Genomic DNA, 15,775 nt, shown 5'->3' on the forward strand with positions numbered 1-15,775 from the left:
GTACGAGATATTTTTTAAGAACCTTGTCTCCACAACAAGCCTAGCTTACGGAGACAATCATTTATGTATAATGCCAAATTATAATATGACATTGTACATTGTATAAATATTTGTAATTTTACATGTATGTATACATTTCTGTTTTAAATGAAAACAAATAAATAAATAAATAAATAAAAAAAATATCACGTTTGGGGGGTGGGGGGGAGGGGGGAGGGCGTGTAAATACAATGAGACGCATCAATACATATTGAGTCCGATGATAATAATAATAATATTATATTACCGTCACGAGTTGAGGAAAATATCAAAACCGAACATTATACGACATCGAATAATAATAATCATAATTAATAATATCGTTGTAAACATGGTGATTTCAAACAACGGTTTGTCGTGGAGTCGGTGGGCGTCGGTATGGTCGTGTACGGGCGGCGTGGCGTTCGGGTCGTCCAGATGGCGGGCGCGGACGTCGGAGCGCCGCGGGCAGATCGGCCGACTTGCTCGGACGTCGTTGACGGCAGTTCGTCTCCGAACACGTGTGCGGACGGTCCTTCTCCCCGTCGGGCCGCCTCGTCGTACGCGCACGCCGCCGCCGCCGCGTTTTTCCTTTCGCCGCCGCCGATGAGATTTCCCGCGACCATGCCCACCGGTTTTCCGGCGGTCGCCGCCGTCGTCCTGTCCACGTTGGCCGCACTTCAGCTGCTGGCCGCCGCCGTAGGTGAGTGTCACAATTTTTCGGTTTTTATATTTTTTCCCATACACATTTGAGATTTTTTTCACGTCGCGTTTTCTTTCACGCGATCGTAGTCACATTGGAAGTCGTCCAAAAATTACGTAGTCTACGGACGGCGGGGTAAGGAAGGGATAAACACTAACGTCGTTTTTTTTTTTGTCCGGCTCGAATACGGCAAAAAAATAAATCTGATTTTCTACGTCGTCAAAAGTATTTTTTGTCTTTAAAAATATTCAGCGTAAAAAACCTATTTAAAAACTACCAATCCGGTAAATATATAGAAGTCCGCTCTTGCACCCAAAATTCAGGAATTTAACTATGAAATATGTATACACTGTTCAACAACAAAAAATGCGCTTTTCATTATTTATATAGATGTCCGACGACACCATTCACACGCATACGAAGAAGACATTGTTATTATTATTGTTATCAACGTGAGACATGAATAAAAATTACAAATTTATCTCTTCTTCTATTTTTTGTGTTAAAACAAAATGTCCATATTATTATAAATTACTGATGTACGTGATACTATCGTTGTTTCTTTTAAAATAATTTAATTGAAACCCGTAATTTTTAACGTCTGCGAACACCCAGAAACGATTATACACCTTCGGATTGTATGTGTTTATTTTTTATTCGGTATAAATTAAAGTAAACAAAGTTCACCTTTCTCAGCTGTATTCAATACCTATCAAATTACAAGCCAATAAATTGATTACTAGTACGTAGAAAAGTCCAAAGCGTTAATTAAATTGCGCTGTATTTATATTAATTCGAAACCATTTTAATTACTATAAAAAATACCCATCGGGTCCATCGTGACTTTCAGTGACAAACATTGTGAATTTTATGGACAAAAAATATACAACGTGGCTAAGGCCTTGCAATGTTTATACGTCATAATTGCTCAGTTAACGTTTTTATTTATATTGCATTTAGTTTCATCTGCAGCCATTTGGTTGTGTACATCTTCTAATACAAAATCATAAGAAATTCACCTCTTCACTGTTTTATAATTTGCAATTCAACTATTATTTTTTACGCCTAGCATTATACTGATATTTAATTATGTATAAAAACAAGTAGCCTAGTATGTATTTCTGTTTAACCTGTTAAGTCGGTTTTTTTTTCTAATCTGCCAATCACTTTTTTCATTCAATGGATATATATATATATTAAAATACAATACCTAAAATTAATAATTATTAATATAATGTCCATCATATAGCATAATTATTATTTTGTCTTTTTTAATATTCACTATAATATATAACATATATTATTATATTATATATTTATTAAAATTGTCAAGAATAGTTATGGATAGCTAGGTTTTTTATTTCAAACAAAATATGAAAATTAAATAACGAATATTCATAAATGTAAAACAGTTGTACTATTCTAATACTATACATTTATATCTTAAAAGCAGGGATTATACAATATTTTATGATTTTAACTTTGTTCATATATTTATTTATTTAAATATATATATTTTACTTTTATTCGATAAAATGTATAAATAATATTATGTTGTTTATTAAGTTTTTTTTAAAGGCAACAATCTGTGCTTATATTTTAATTAACCCTTTCAGGGCGATACCAGGAAGTGTGATTATAATTATTGTAATAAAATATGCAATATTAATCGATAAAGCAAAATATAACATACTAAGTATAGCGGCGGTTAATTGATTTTGTAAAATTGTATAATAGTATTTATTTATTTGAACTTGATATATTAAAATAAAATAGTACACATTTTGAGTTGTGAATTAAAAACAAAATTAATGATATGCATACACGAATTGAATAAAACATGATTTTAGATAGTAATTTTTAACGATTTTATTTTCAAAACATATTATGTTGTATAAGTGAAATAAGACAATATTATAGTTTACACTTAATTTAAAAAACGTATACAAACAAGTAATTACTACATGCTATTATTAGAAACCAAGTAATTAAAATATTGAAAGTATAATATTATTTGTTATTGGAATGGGATTATAAACAACGTGTCGGCGCTTTATGCCTTTATTACAGCAAATATCTACACAATCTGCAGGTGGTCCTGAACCCATCGTCAGATAGAAATACGAACACGTTTTTGTTTACACTAATATTTTATACACTTCAATATGTTTATTGTGGTAGTCAGCCGCGTGATAAGTTGATGTTTGTCGGTGGTTTGGTAGTTTACATTAGGTTCCACCGCACCAATTTAAACTTAATACAGTATTATTGCTGTCCAAAGTCTATTTATAAACACTTACTATAATATGTGTGCACTGGATTAGCAAATGGTTGAGCATACAAGTTGTTGGATTATAATACGATTTAGTACAGTGTTTCTACGGTTTTTTTTTTTGTTTAAAAATAAAATCAACAGTACCTAATATTGTTACATATAATATTATATTAATACCCATATGATAACATTAATAAAGAATAGGCAGGTACCTAATACTAATATAATTAGGTTTACGTGTTTATACTGTTTTTAATCATTTTAATAGAATAATGATTTTGTATATTGATAGTTGATACTATGGCCATAGGGCCATAGGGCCATCAATTTCTGAAGTACCGTTTTTATTTTCGTTATTTGAACAATTCGAAGCATTATGCCATAACTTTTTTTTCATCACAAAACATCAAAAGTCTAACAAACTACGTGAAATAAAACAACTGAATATATTTACTATGTCATAAATAATGTTTAAAGACTTAATAGTTTGTCATGGTGTTTGAATGCCAAACGTTAAAACAATTTGGTAACTAAATTTAACGAAAACAGCAAAATAATGATTATGAAAATAATCATTGCTTAAGTGAAAACATGGATGTACATATTTCGAGTATTTGAAGTTTAAAAGAAAAGTAAGAATTTGAATTAACTATAATAACGGAAAAACATTAAAATAATGACTTTATTGAATTTATCGATTTAACGAGTTCCGTTAACTACAGTCGCTAAATGTATTTTTAATTATTTGTGATATAATGGACAATGGAATTTCATCTGAAAATCTTATTCGAGAGCTGTTTTTCACTTTGAATCGTATATTTTTAAATTAGAGCGTAGGTACCACGTTTATTCTGTATTTTGGCAATGATCTGTAACACTCGCGACCGTTGAAACGAATTAAACAGGTTTATATAATAAATTAATTATTATACTAATAATAGTAAACCGAACATGTGTAAGTGTGTGTGTGTGTGTGTGTGTGTGTGTGTACGTGTGCGTGTGTTTTGAATATTAATGGTCGGATAGTGGTGATTTTGACGCGATCGGCGTGAAAAATGAATAGTGCGTTTCGAAATGCTATGATGAATCGATAATAATTTCAATCGCTGTGGTGCCTATCACGGAGTTTTCGGTTCAAAACAATAATATCGTTTTATTTGCAACCAATAATAGTGTAGCAATTGTAGTAATGGTTGTGATGGTACGTTACGGGCCCGACGGGGCACACGGAACAACGAAATCAGCTGTTAATTCGGCGGCAACATGTCTACGAAAGAGCGTATACCGATAAGCACGTACCGATGATTATACCGAAATAACACATGACACCCCCCCCCCCCTGAGGGGGGCACACCGCTCACGACAACTCGTTTTCACATCCGATTCGACGGAAATATTATCGTCTGGAAAACTTTTTCACGGCACGCGATTGTCCGTATATTATAAGTATCATAACGTATACCGAAATCGTAGTAATGGTTTTTTATTTTGTTCCCACGTGATCTCACTGAGGTTAAAAATAACGATGCGTAAGTTTGCCGACTCGGTTAGGTAGGTATAGTGTAATTTTGGCCTCTCCTTGAGAACGACTAAAGACGCGGTCAATCGTCGCTGGTCGTGTTTATGATTTGAACGAATACGCAGGTGATGAGTTCGTAAATATTTTGAGTTAAAATCGAATCGGTTTCTATAAATATCACGTACGGCGCTTGCGAACATATTATTATTATTATTATTTGAAATCTACACAGACCTCCGAACTTCGTATTATGTATTTAGAATTGTTTACCATCACGGTAACAGTGGTTAACGTACGTTAACAAACCATTTAGGGTGTTTTTAAAAATAATATATGTAACGACTAACAAATGTAAGACATTCAAACAAAAGATATAAATTATGTAAATACTTTTGTAGCGTACCAAAAATCAATTATATTATTATGTTTTCAAATGGTCTTTGATGATTTTGTGTTATTAGTTATTATGTTTTTATTATATATATATTATATCTTCGTAAAAAAAAACCGAACAAGATGGTAGTTTAATGTATTTTTATTTATCTTTTTTGGTTATAAATTAAATTTCTTGAGAAATTCGAGAAAGAATAGTATCGTTTAAAAAGAGTAAAATGTACATTATTTCATGATGACACAAAAGCATAAATATAGTACATAGACATAATCAATAAATAATTTTTTTTTCTATATTTATAGCTTTATTTAGAATTATGTAATCTCATCAGACGTATAGAAAACAATTCCGTTTAAAATATTATAACAGAATTCTCAGTACGTGAAATGCATTCAGACGATGTTTGTGCTTAGCCTGTACCTACTTATTTCCTTTATAAATGGTTCATATGACCATTCAACCAAGATGAGTATACCTAATATACGTTTATATATTATTATCCTTAAAGTAATCACTGTCATTCTGTTCAAAAGTGAAACTAGAACCAACATTCTGGTACAACGGAAAGTTCGGTGTAATCATATCTTGTTTAATTATAATTAAGTATTATTAAGAAATAGTGGAGGTACCGGGCAGTCGGAACCCCACTCGACCACATCTGATCATTGATCAAGCGGAAAAAGGCTGCAGGGTCCCCCACCGATGAGTCGGATACTACATAATGAAAATATTCCTAAGGTTTCGTCGATCATTGTGTGAGAAAGTCAGTCAGTTAATAAATCCAATAAAGATTCACACTGGCAATTATCTAACAATGCAAAGCGTCGGCCCAACTGAGACACCGTTTCGTTGTCTCAGAGGCCATAATATTATAATGAACAGACAAAGAAAAATGGTTTTTTTTTTTTGTTTCAACTAACCGTTACAATTTTCTATACGATCCAGACGTGCACGATGAAGCTGGTTTGACGAACTGACCAAACCATTATCAAACGGAACAATTAAAATCAACCCAAAAGCACCGTTGCCCATATCCACCCAACATCATTAAGATAATAACCGATTACCTGGGTCTTACGTAAGAGTTTAATACTCAATAGTTGGACCAGGTAAATGCATTTATAAATGGTCAATGTACAATCTCGAAATGCATTCCTGGCATTTCTCTGTCAAAACCTATTAAGCATTATTAATTGTGCCTTCTGCCTAGATTATTAAAACTTGTTAGTACTTTTTCAAGCTTCGGGGTGAATAATACATCACTAATTTTCCTCTATTCACGTTAAACCACGACGAACGTTTACATACTTGTTGAAAAAACTAATTTACAAATTTAATTTCATCCAATAAAAAAATTAAATTATAATTTCAAGTCACTGAAATATTTGTAATATTATAACTGCATAATATTGTATTTATTTACTATTCAAAACTATGCTTTCTTATCAACAAAATATAATGTTCTTATACAAATACTATCTATTCTGCACAGAACATAATAAAATATACTAATCACAACACGCTACTTTGTTGACTTTCTTAATTTGGACAGCTAAAAAAAAGGTGCCACACTTCTGAACCGTAGTAATATCTACATACAAATAATAAATCATAATATCTAAAAATACATATTTTTGAATTTTAGATGTATTGTTGACGTGTTTTTTCATACTTTACGACTACAAAAATAAACAAATTTATAATAACTCATTTCCCAACAAAATCTTCTTGTAGAAAAAAAATTAAAATGATGAAATGTTAAATACTGTTTTCCTGCCTGGCTTGTTTTTTTTTATCAATTTGAAATCTTTATTATTTATGCAAATCTGGTAGGATGCGATTACATAAACCAAGAAAAAATTTTAATGGCATAAACGATTTTTGCAATATTAATATCCTGTGCTTTTCCTTTGGAGACAAGAAAAAAACCAATAACGAAAAAAAAACTCAATTTAAGAGAATGTGTTGAACTGTGATAAATAACACTACTCTACACGACGCATAAATTTTTTTATTCATTTTAAATAGGTTTATAATACCTAATTATTTAGTAAAATATTTGTTTGATAACTCTACATAAGTACCAACCATTAAAACATTTTTAGAATGACTTTTTTTGTAAGGCTATACCAACTGTTTTATTTATTCTTAATTGTTTCATTCGTTTGTACTATATAAATATATAATGTGATAATTAGTTTTAATATTTAAACAGATTTCTCTTTTAATCTCTGTTTCCGCTTAAACACATTGCTATATTATATCCGGGTGTTATGTTTGGACAAAATATTAATACCTATATCGGCTATATCAAAGTCTTATCTGTGTTAATACACCTGAAAAAAATTTAGGTAGGTTTCACAGTCGTTGATTATTTATATTTTTACGATTAAGTGTCAGCGATAGACTAAATGCAGTAGTACACTTACCTATGTCCGAATCGTAACATTCACCACAAAAGTATCTTCTACTAAGTGGAGATATTTATTTTTTTACAGTTAATTAGATCAGTGTTATTATTGAGAGTATAAATATTTTAGTCCATATTTGAGTTTTATTATTAAGGGTAGGTTGAATATTATTATTACATACAATATTATTTCATTGCATAGCTGAAATGTTATTCATTACTCATAAAGTTATACAAACGAGTAAATGTAATTCAAATTATATTTAACTAAGAAAATAATAGAAATTGTTACGTTGAATAGTAAACGCATTATGATTAACATATTTAACAAATTTATAATTTGCATTTTTACCTTACAGTAAAATATGTTACAGTATACATATTCCAAAAAGTCATAATTTTAAAATGTTAAACTCATCATAACATTTTTATCATACAGATTACTATCAAATTACAAGCCAATAAATTGATTACTAGTACGTAGAAAAGTCCAAAGTGTTAATTAAATTGCGTAAAATATGTTACTGTATACATATTCTGAAAACTCATAATTTTAAAATGTTAAACTAATCATACAATTTTTTATCATACAAATTATATTATATACTTTTAATCAATTTTAAGGTTAGGTTCCGTTTTACACAATTGTATATATGTATACAATTTTACTCTACAAAAAAATCGAAACAAAGCTCCGCCAAGTTATATGTCATAATAAAATATAAATAATTGAAAACTAAAGGGTCTTTTTTTTGGGCGGGCCGTTTCAATGAGATTTCTGGAACTTTAATTTCCATTTAAAAAAATAACGTATACTCATACACGTTAGCGTTGAACAAAAAAGGCTTAAAGTAATAAATTATCGTCGTATATGTATCTTTTTTCGCTCAAGGAGTTTTTTCTCGCTTCTTTGTCCAGCGTAGGTACTGTTTCTATACCGAAACTCTCAGAGGGGTAACCTTTCTCCCGATATATATATTTTATTCATGGGGTCGGTGCAGCTTTTGTTATCGAGCAAAATACCTGATGGTTTCGATAATTTTTTTTCTTCTATCCGCAAAAATTATCCATCATAATATGACCTGATAAGATTTTTTTCAAAAAGCGCTCGAGGACATTTTTTTTTTCTTTTCATATTATTATTTATATACATACCATCGGAAGACCGTTTTGAATTTCCCATTATTTTCTCTAGAAATAAAATATTTGTGCAAGACCATGAGGAAAATCATGAACACCGAAGAAACATCTACATCGCAATAATTTCGTTTGGTCGGTGACGTTCAATCGTTTTTTAGGGGTAATATTTTTTACTAGATTTATATGCGTTTGGCAACATTGCGTTACAGAGTTATTGTTAAGAATTTTGAAATCGTTATAATAACCTTTACGACTGCTCCCGAAAATCTGTTATTTTCTGTTGGAAAAATACGTTGTATTTTATTTCTCCCTTTTAACCTTGTACCCTAAATACGAATTACTAACCACTACAAACGGCACAAATATACGTTGTTTCTTTAAATAACCATATAATATATAGGACAATGGGGTTGCTACTCGACTCTAATTTAGACTTTGAATAATTTGCATATTGTTTTACATTAGCTTCACATGTGTGCGTGTTTTTATTGAGTTATGGGATCAAAGAACAATATTTAGTTCATAAAAAGAAATTATACTATCTTTGGAGACATATTTTCAAAATAGTTATCCTAATATTCATGAAAAATTCATGAAAATAATAAATTGATAAAACAATACAATACCTGTGGTTGGGTATAGTTTGAAATAATTTCTATTATAATGTGCACTTATACACGTAATAAGTATGACAAACATAATTTATTGAAATCGATAAAAACAAATAAATCATGATGAAAATAATCGGAAAATTTGTATTGCTCGCCACCTGTAAATTATAGTAGATATATAGGTAATATTTTTAATTAGTAAAATTAAAATACTGGAAACTCTCGCGGTGTACATATTATTAACGCGTAACACACACTCAAATAGGTTTGTATGTATCGCGGCCGTAAAATATATGTGTGCATTATTGAATATGTGGGTCAAATTAATAGTGTTTTTTTGTATAAGTTATATTTGTATCGGTACGGGGGATACATTTCGATTGAAAAAGTGTGCACGGGTGTCACGCCACGAATAACGTAGGGAAAAAAAATGAAATATATCGCCGGGGTCTTTGGACGCGCCAAAAATGAAATTGGATTAATTATTAAACGTCTGCCGTGCGGGAATCGTGAAAATCGCAATGATCGAAACAGTATAATAATAACATCGCATCGTACGAATCGCGGAAAAATAAACCAGCAGCTGTCCATTGTCCACCCAAAACATATTTCGGTGAATAGTACATAGTTTATATCCGTATAATAGTTGCGGAAATGTCTCGTGAAATCGTCGTCGAAAATGGACAACCGTGTGCCATGGGGTGCTATATATGGACACACACACACACACATTGGTCGTGAGTGTTGCGATCACATTTTTTTTTTCACGCACAATAGCAAAGCCCCGAAAGTATTTCTCTCGTAGACGCATAAATTTCGACGACGGTTATTACGGAGGCAGCCGTGCGGGGTGTCGAAATGGGATAGGCAAAAATTGGTAGTCCAACCGACCGACTGGCTACAACGGCGCTCATATAACAATATACATGGTAAATATTTATTTTTTTTTTCCCCCGATGCGCGATTTGTTTTCGGGGACGGTGAACATTCCGAAAAGCACTAAACCGCAAACATTGATATAATATATTAAAATATTGTGCGTAAAATATCGCATTATTCATCTCGCTGCTGCTTCTATTCTCTCCGCCGTCCAGTGTTTTTAAAAAAACGTACTACACGGTCACCCGCACATAATAATATTTTGCGTAAAAATGTATCATTATTATTTGTTCCCTCTTCGCTACATCAGTCACTGGCGGAATACGTCTTCCTATGACGTAGGCCCGGTACCTATATGCATTATTACTTGTCTTATTATTGCGATTTTTTCTCAGATAGTTGACCCAACCTAAAGCGTCACTATTCAAATTATTAATTATGATAATAGGTTATACATTTAAATTTCAGTTATCAGTGTAAATATTAGATTTTAAATATCTGTGGATTGTATTGTGTATAAAATTAAATAAAGTAAATTTAAGCCAATTCCAAACTTTGCATTGTAATAATACAAGAATAAAAAACAACTGTAATTTAATTGTACCACGTAATTATACTAATTTTGTTACAAAGAGTCCAATAATTAAAAGTGTTCTTTTACTTCGTAAATATAATATTAATCTAACTAATTTTGATAATTTTAACAACTATAAGAAACATACTAACACTATTTTACCTGTTCTTAGATGTCTATTACTATAATAATTATTATTATTTAAGTACTCCAAAAATATAAAATGTTCTTTATATACTCATAACATGAACCCAGCTTATCCGTTTACAAGCATACCTATGCTTATTGGATGAGCTTGCAAACCTCTTATAAATGACGTTCTGTTTTTGAACTTTTATTTTGTTTGTTTTGTTTGCTAAATATTTATTATTATTATTACTAAATAATATTTTTATTATTACCAGTTTAGCCAATTGATGTGAAAAAAAATACACTAACTAATACTGTTAAGTACTATGTACTTCTATATACTATGTTCAGTAGTATAGAGGATAGACAGTCGTTTTATTCACACACTGGCTTTTTTTTTTTTTAAATAAACTTCCTGAGAAGTTGGTGAATATTCCGGGAATATTCCCTGTTCCCGGGAACGTTCCTTGGGGAATATTCCTAGTGGCACATCACTAACCATTATAGCAATGAATAGAAAATAAAGCTGTTCACTCACTCACACGGCGTTTTGGATAGGCAATTGAGCTACACCATGATTGTGGATTAATAATTAAAAATTATTTTCAGATAATATTTCATTATATTGTTGTTATTAATGTTGACAATGATATTATTATTGTGTTTCCAGTCCGTCACCACTCGCGTGGTTTTTATATTACATTTACTCCCACGGCGTACAAATGTACTCTATTGTTTTTTTTATATACCAAAATAATATATAGAAGTAAATACCACAATAATTACTTTAAATATAATATAACCATACATTACTATAAGGTACTAAAAGACTCAATACTATTAATGTTAGTTTTATACGTGTATTTCAAGATTTTTTGGGGTTAATATTTAACCCGAGTGAGTGTATATGGGTTGTTATAACATAATTTTGTATATTTTGTAACACATATAGTTAATTGGATTAATAATGATCATGATCAAAAAAAAAAACGATAAAAGTGCAGAATAAGTTCAAGTTAAATTGAACAAGTTTATTAACATTATAACGAACCACTGTGTTCACATGTATCGGTAGGTATTTCGTAAGTTAGGTAATATTATGTCAGTCATCCGTCGGCGTACTTATTGATTTATAATACTCGACAACTTGCCAATCATATATGATAATTGGCGTACTTTTAAATAAAGTGATTGTTAGAACCCTCCTTTCATTGACCCATATATGAAGCAGAGTACACGAGTTTTTCCAAAATATTGTTTGTCACAATCGTAATAGTTTGGTAATATAGCGACCCAGCTAAAGGGATTTTTGCATAAATTTTCAATACGATTTCAATATCATGAAATCTGTAGATACACAAAATTACATACAATAATAACGTAAGTTGTGAGAATAAAAATGGTTATAATTTGGCCATACTTTAAGTATGTATAAAGATTGACGTCCATTTATGGAATTCTATTGACTAGTGCGCTATGTAAATTTTGTACACTATAGTTAACTAGTATAAGTTAATAGGTCTCTGCACCATTGCACCAATATTGTCTTAAGCGACAAAGCCAAGTTGAGTAGTTAAATTTTTTCAAATTTTTAACTTATCTAGTCAGTGAATTATCTAATTTTTTATGTTTTCTACGGCTAAATTTGTTGATGTATCCATTGGTTGTAATAACTTAGAGTTTTTCAGATAATTCTAAAAACAGTACATCACATTGAATTATTTAAGTTTATACAATCTACAAATTATTAATAAATTATTTATTTTTTGATTGATCACGCGTGTACAGAGATTTTAAATGAACAATAAACTAACAAAGAAAAATAATATGCCTCAGATAAATAATTGAGTTGACCACATGGACGTCAAAACACTACAGTCATAGTTTAAAATAAGAAATTTTACTATTTAAAAATGTTGAAAGTTACAAAATCACTATATTGTGTGACCCAAGCGATGAGAAAAACAAATTAATTTTTTACCGAGTTCAGTCGATATTTTTCTTCGTATCAACTCTAAACCATTAAATAAATAAACTGATGTCGTCGACTAGTACATTTAACTCACCGTTCTTAACGTTGACTTAACACAACCACTCTAGTTGATTCGTACCTTTTCGCCTTTGAAATCGATCATTAATATATATCGGCACCGCTGGCAACTGCGGGCCCAAACACAAACATTACATCATAATCTGACAGACTATCAACATTTTGGACTAAAAATAATATTATTATGTTACTACAAATAATATATAACTATACCTATAATCTATGTACAATATACACAATATATATATATATATATATATATGTTTATACATATACAATATATATATACATATACATTTATATACGTTTACATATACATATACTATATATATATATATATATACATTCATATACGTTTACATATACATATATTAATACATACATGGGGAAGTACACGCATGTAACTACAACCACCAACGCCAAACGGTTAGGGTTGTGTGGGTTGTGCGAACGTTAAACTTTATCAATTTTACGTGTATTCTTCGTGTACATGTGTTCCGTGTCGTCGTCGCCGCCGTCAAAACAAACAAAAGATCGCGAAAACCGATAAATTCTTACTCTAAATCGAATTATACGTAACTCGGCGCTGGGTGGGACGCGTATCAAATTAAATTTTGGCGGGAAAATATCTCACAGTAAACCAATGTTCGTTTCACAGGACTAAACAAACAGCCGTACCGACACAATCAATTTCGGAAGAAAAAAATAAATAATGTGGCACGACGCGTTAAATTAACTGCGCACCGATTAAATAAATACTGCTTCGGAGTTTAGAGGAGCTACCTATTTAGTTTTAATTTTATTTTTTGAAGATTACGAGTGTAGGAAAAGTGAGTCGAGGGCAGTTTAACTGGATTACATCGGACAAGCGCTGAAAATAATAAATTCGTATTTTAATAAAATATTTATTTATGGAACGAGAAACCCTCTTCGTGAATAATCGTGATCAACAAATTATCGTTCCTACGTAAAGTACCTTTAAAGTGCCTTTGGAAAACACGAAGACGTATTCGGTATAATATTGTAATGCGTTGCGCTTGCATATAAATAAATAGCATTTCAATAAATTACTCTTGAGATAACATTTGTACAAATATGACTGTTGATACTTGTTCTACTCGCATACTTACCTGTTTTTGTACTTATTGTGTATTTTATGCAAATATTATAAAGGCGTATACCTACCTTTAGTTATAATGGTTTCGACAATTGTTTTTGTATGTACATTGAAAAATATGAATAATAAATAGTGCTTATAATTAATAATATAATGACCAATAATATTATATTTATACAAAAATGGTTTACAATTCTTGTAAACCCATCATATTATATTTTTGTTTTTATTCATTTTTTTTTTCATTTTTTTGGCAACATTGAGAACTTGGCCTTATTCTAGTGTTTTCAAAAGGTCATTGCAATTCCACTCGCTCAATACAGCCAAAAAAATAAAATCAAAACAAATAAAAGAATAACTATTATTTTTTATCTTAATCTACGCAAATCGCCAACACGTACATGATACTAAATATTAAATAGATAACATAACAAACGTCGGACATTGTAACTCTATAAAATAATCAACGCAATTCCCCAATTTTCTCATAGAGCATTCATTCTCTGAGTAAAAAAATTGTAATATGTTTTCCAATATTGGTTAATACGAATTCGTGTTACACTTACAATATTGAGTGAATTTCACACTTAATATAAATTATGTAGACACACAATTTCGTAAAAGTAGATATTTTACCATCTTGTTTGTAATATTATATATTAATTAATTGATTGTTTGACTGCCACACTCATAATAATCTTATAATTCGATTTTATTCATAAATATATACGTTTCATTATAATATTATTAACGTAAGTTTTTTGTAATAAACGTGTCGCAAGACGATAGCTTGATTTAATTTTGGTTTTAATATTTGTTTAACAGTTTATTTCACTAATATAATACCTTTCACTCCTAATGGTCACTAGTGCTAAGGGTAACTTAAAGAAAAAAAAATATATATATATATTTATCAAATATGGTAAGTTTTCGCATATATTCATAACACGTATTTAGTCAGTTAAAGTTTAAGTTATGCTTGCAGTGTTGACCTGATGTATTTATATTTTAAAATATCTACTTGAGAATACATATATAATAAGAACATCTCATATAATTGTATCAATTTTAATCAAAACCAATTACTACTGTAATTACCACTGAAGTTCTGCTGTAAGTCGAAATTTTACTGACGAAATGTTATCACGAATAGTCAAATATTATTAAGTAATTATTTCATATTCTATTTTCTTTTTCAAAAGTCTAATTTTAAGTTAAAAACTTAAAAATTAAGTGAAGATACCATTCAGTTTAATTTCTAAGTAGTTTAATTCTAGTAATAAATTAAGTAGTAATAAATAATATTAATACAATTATAACAGTGCATTATGTGGTCTAAGATGAATAAATAGTAACTAAAAGGAAAGTTGTGTAAATTACCAAATTAAATAAGGAAAATTATTTTTAAATGGACTAGACATACTTACCTAATTGGTGAATATAAAGTTATGAAATACACAGCAGTATCAACATCAACATTGTTAGAAAACAACATTTATCTAATGTTCGATCTTATAACTGGAGTAAATTAAAAATGTCATCTTGTTGAATGTTGTGAATCTACAACATTTTCTAAATGGTGGTCCTCTACACAAGATTGCCTTACAATAATTCCCAAGTATTCCACCAACCTTGCAAACTGTGCCACTGTTGTCCATTGTGATAAGTCCGTTTTCTCAATATTTACCATTCATATTCAAAACATATTTTATACGCACAACAATAGTAAATATTAATGTATGCGAATCAATGAATCGAAAAAAAAATACTTTGAGACATAGAACTTGAAACGACGATGGCTTTGCTTGGCTGGCGTAGGAAGATATTGCGGTTACGATGAACATCTAAGTCTTGTTACGAACTAAGGTGCAACTATAATGGATCGAACTCACAAGATTATTGTAGACATAATAGAATAATTTGACAATGAGACGAAGACGAATTCATATAGTTCTA

General features: G+C 30.3%; 1 pseudogene; it reads left to right on the forward strand.

The window, feature by feature from the left end:
* Positions 1-499: 499 nt before the first annotated feature.
* Positions 500-15,775, forward strand: part of LOC132941754 (lachesin-like) — a 241,880-nt pseudogene continuing 226,604 nt past the window's right edge.

Source organism: Metopolophium dirhodum, chromosome 3, assembly GCF_019925205.1.
Source record: "Metopolophium dirhodum isolate CAU chromosome 3, ASM1992520v1, whole genome shotgun sequence".
Classification (NCBI taxonomy): domain Eukaryota; kingdom Metazoa; phylum Arthropoda; class Insecta; order Hemiptera; family Aphididae; genus Metopolophium; species Metopolophium dirhodum.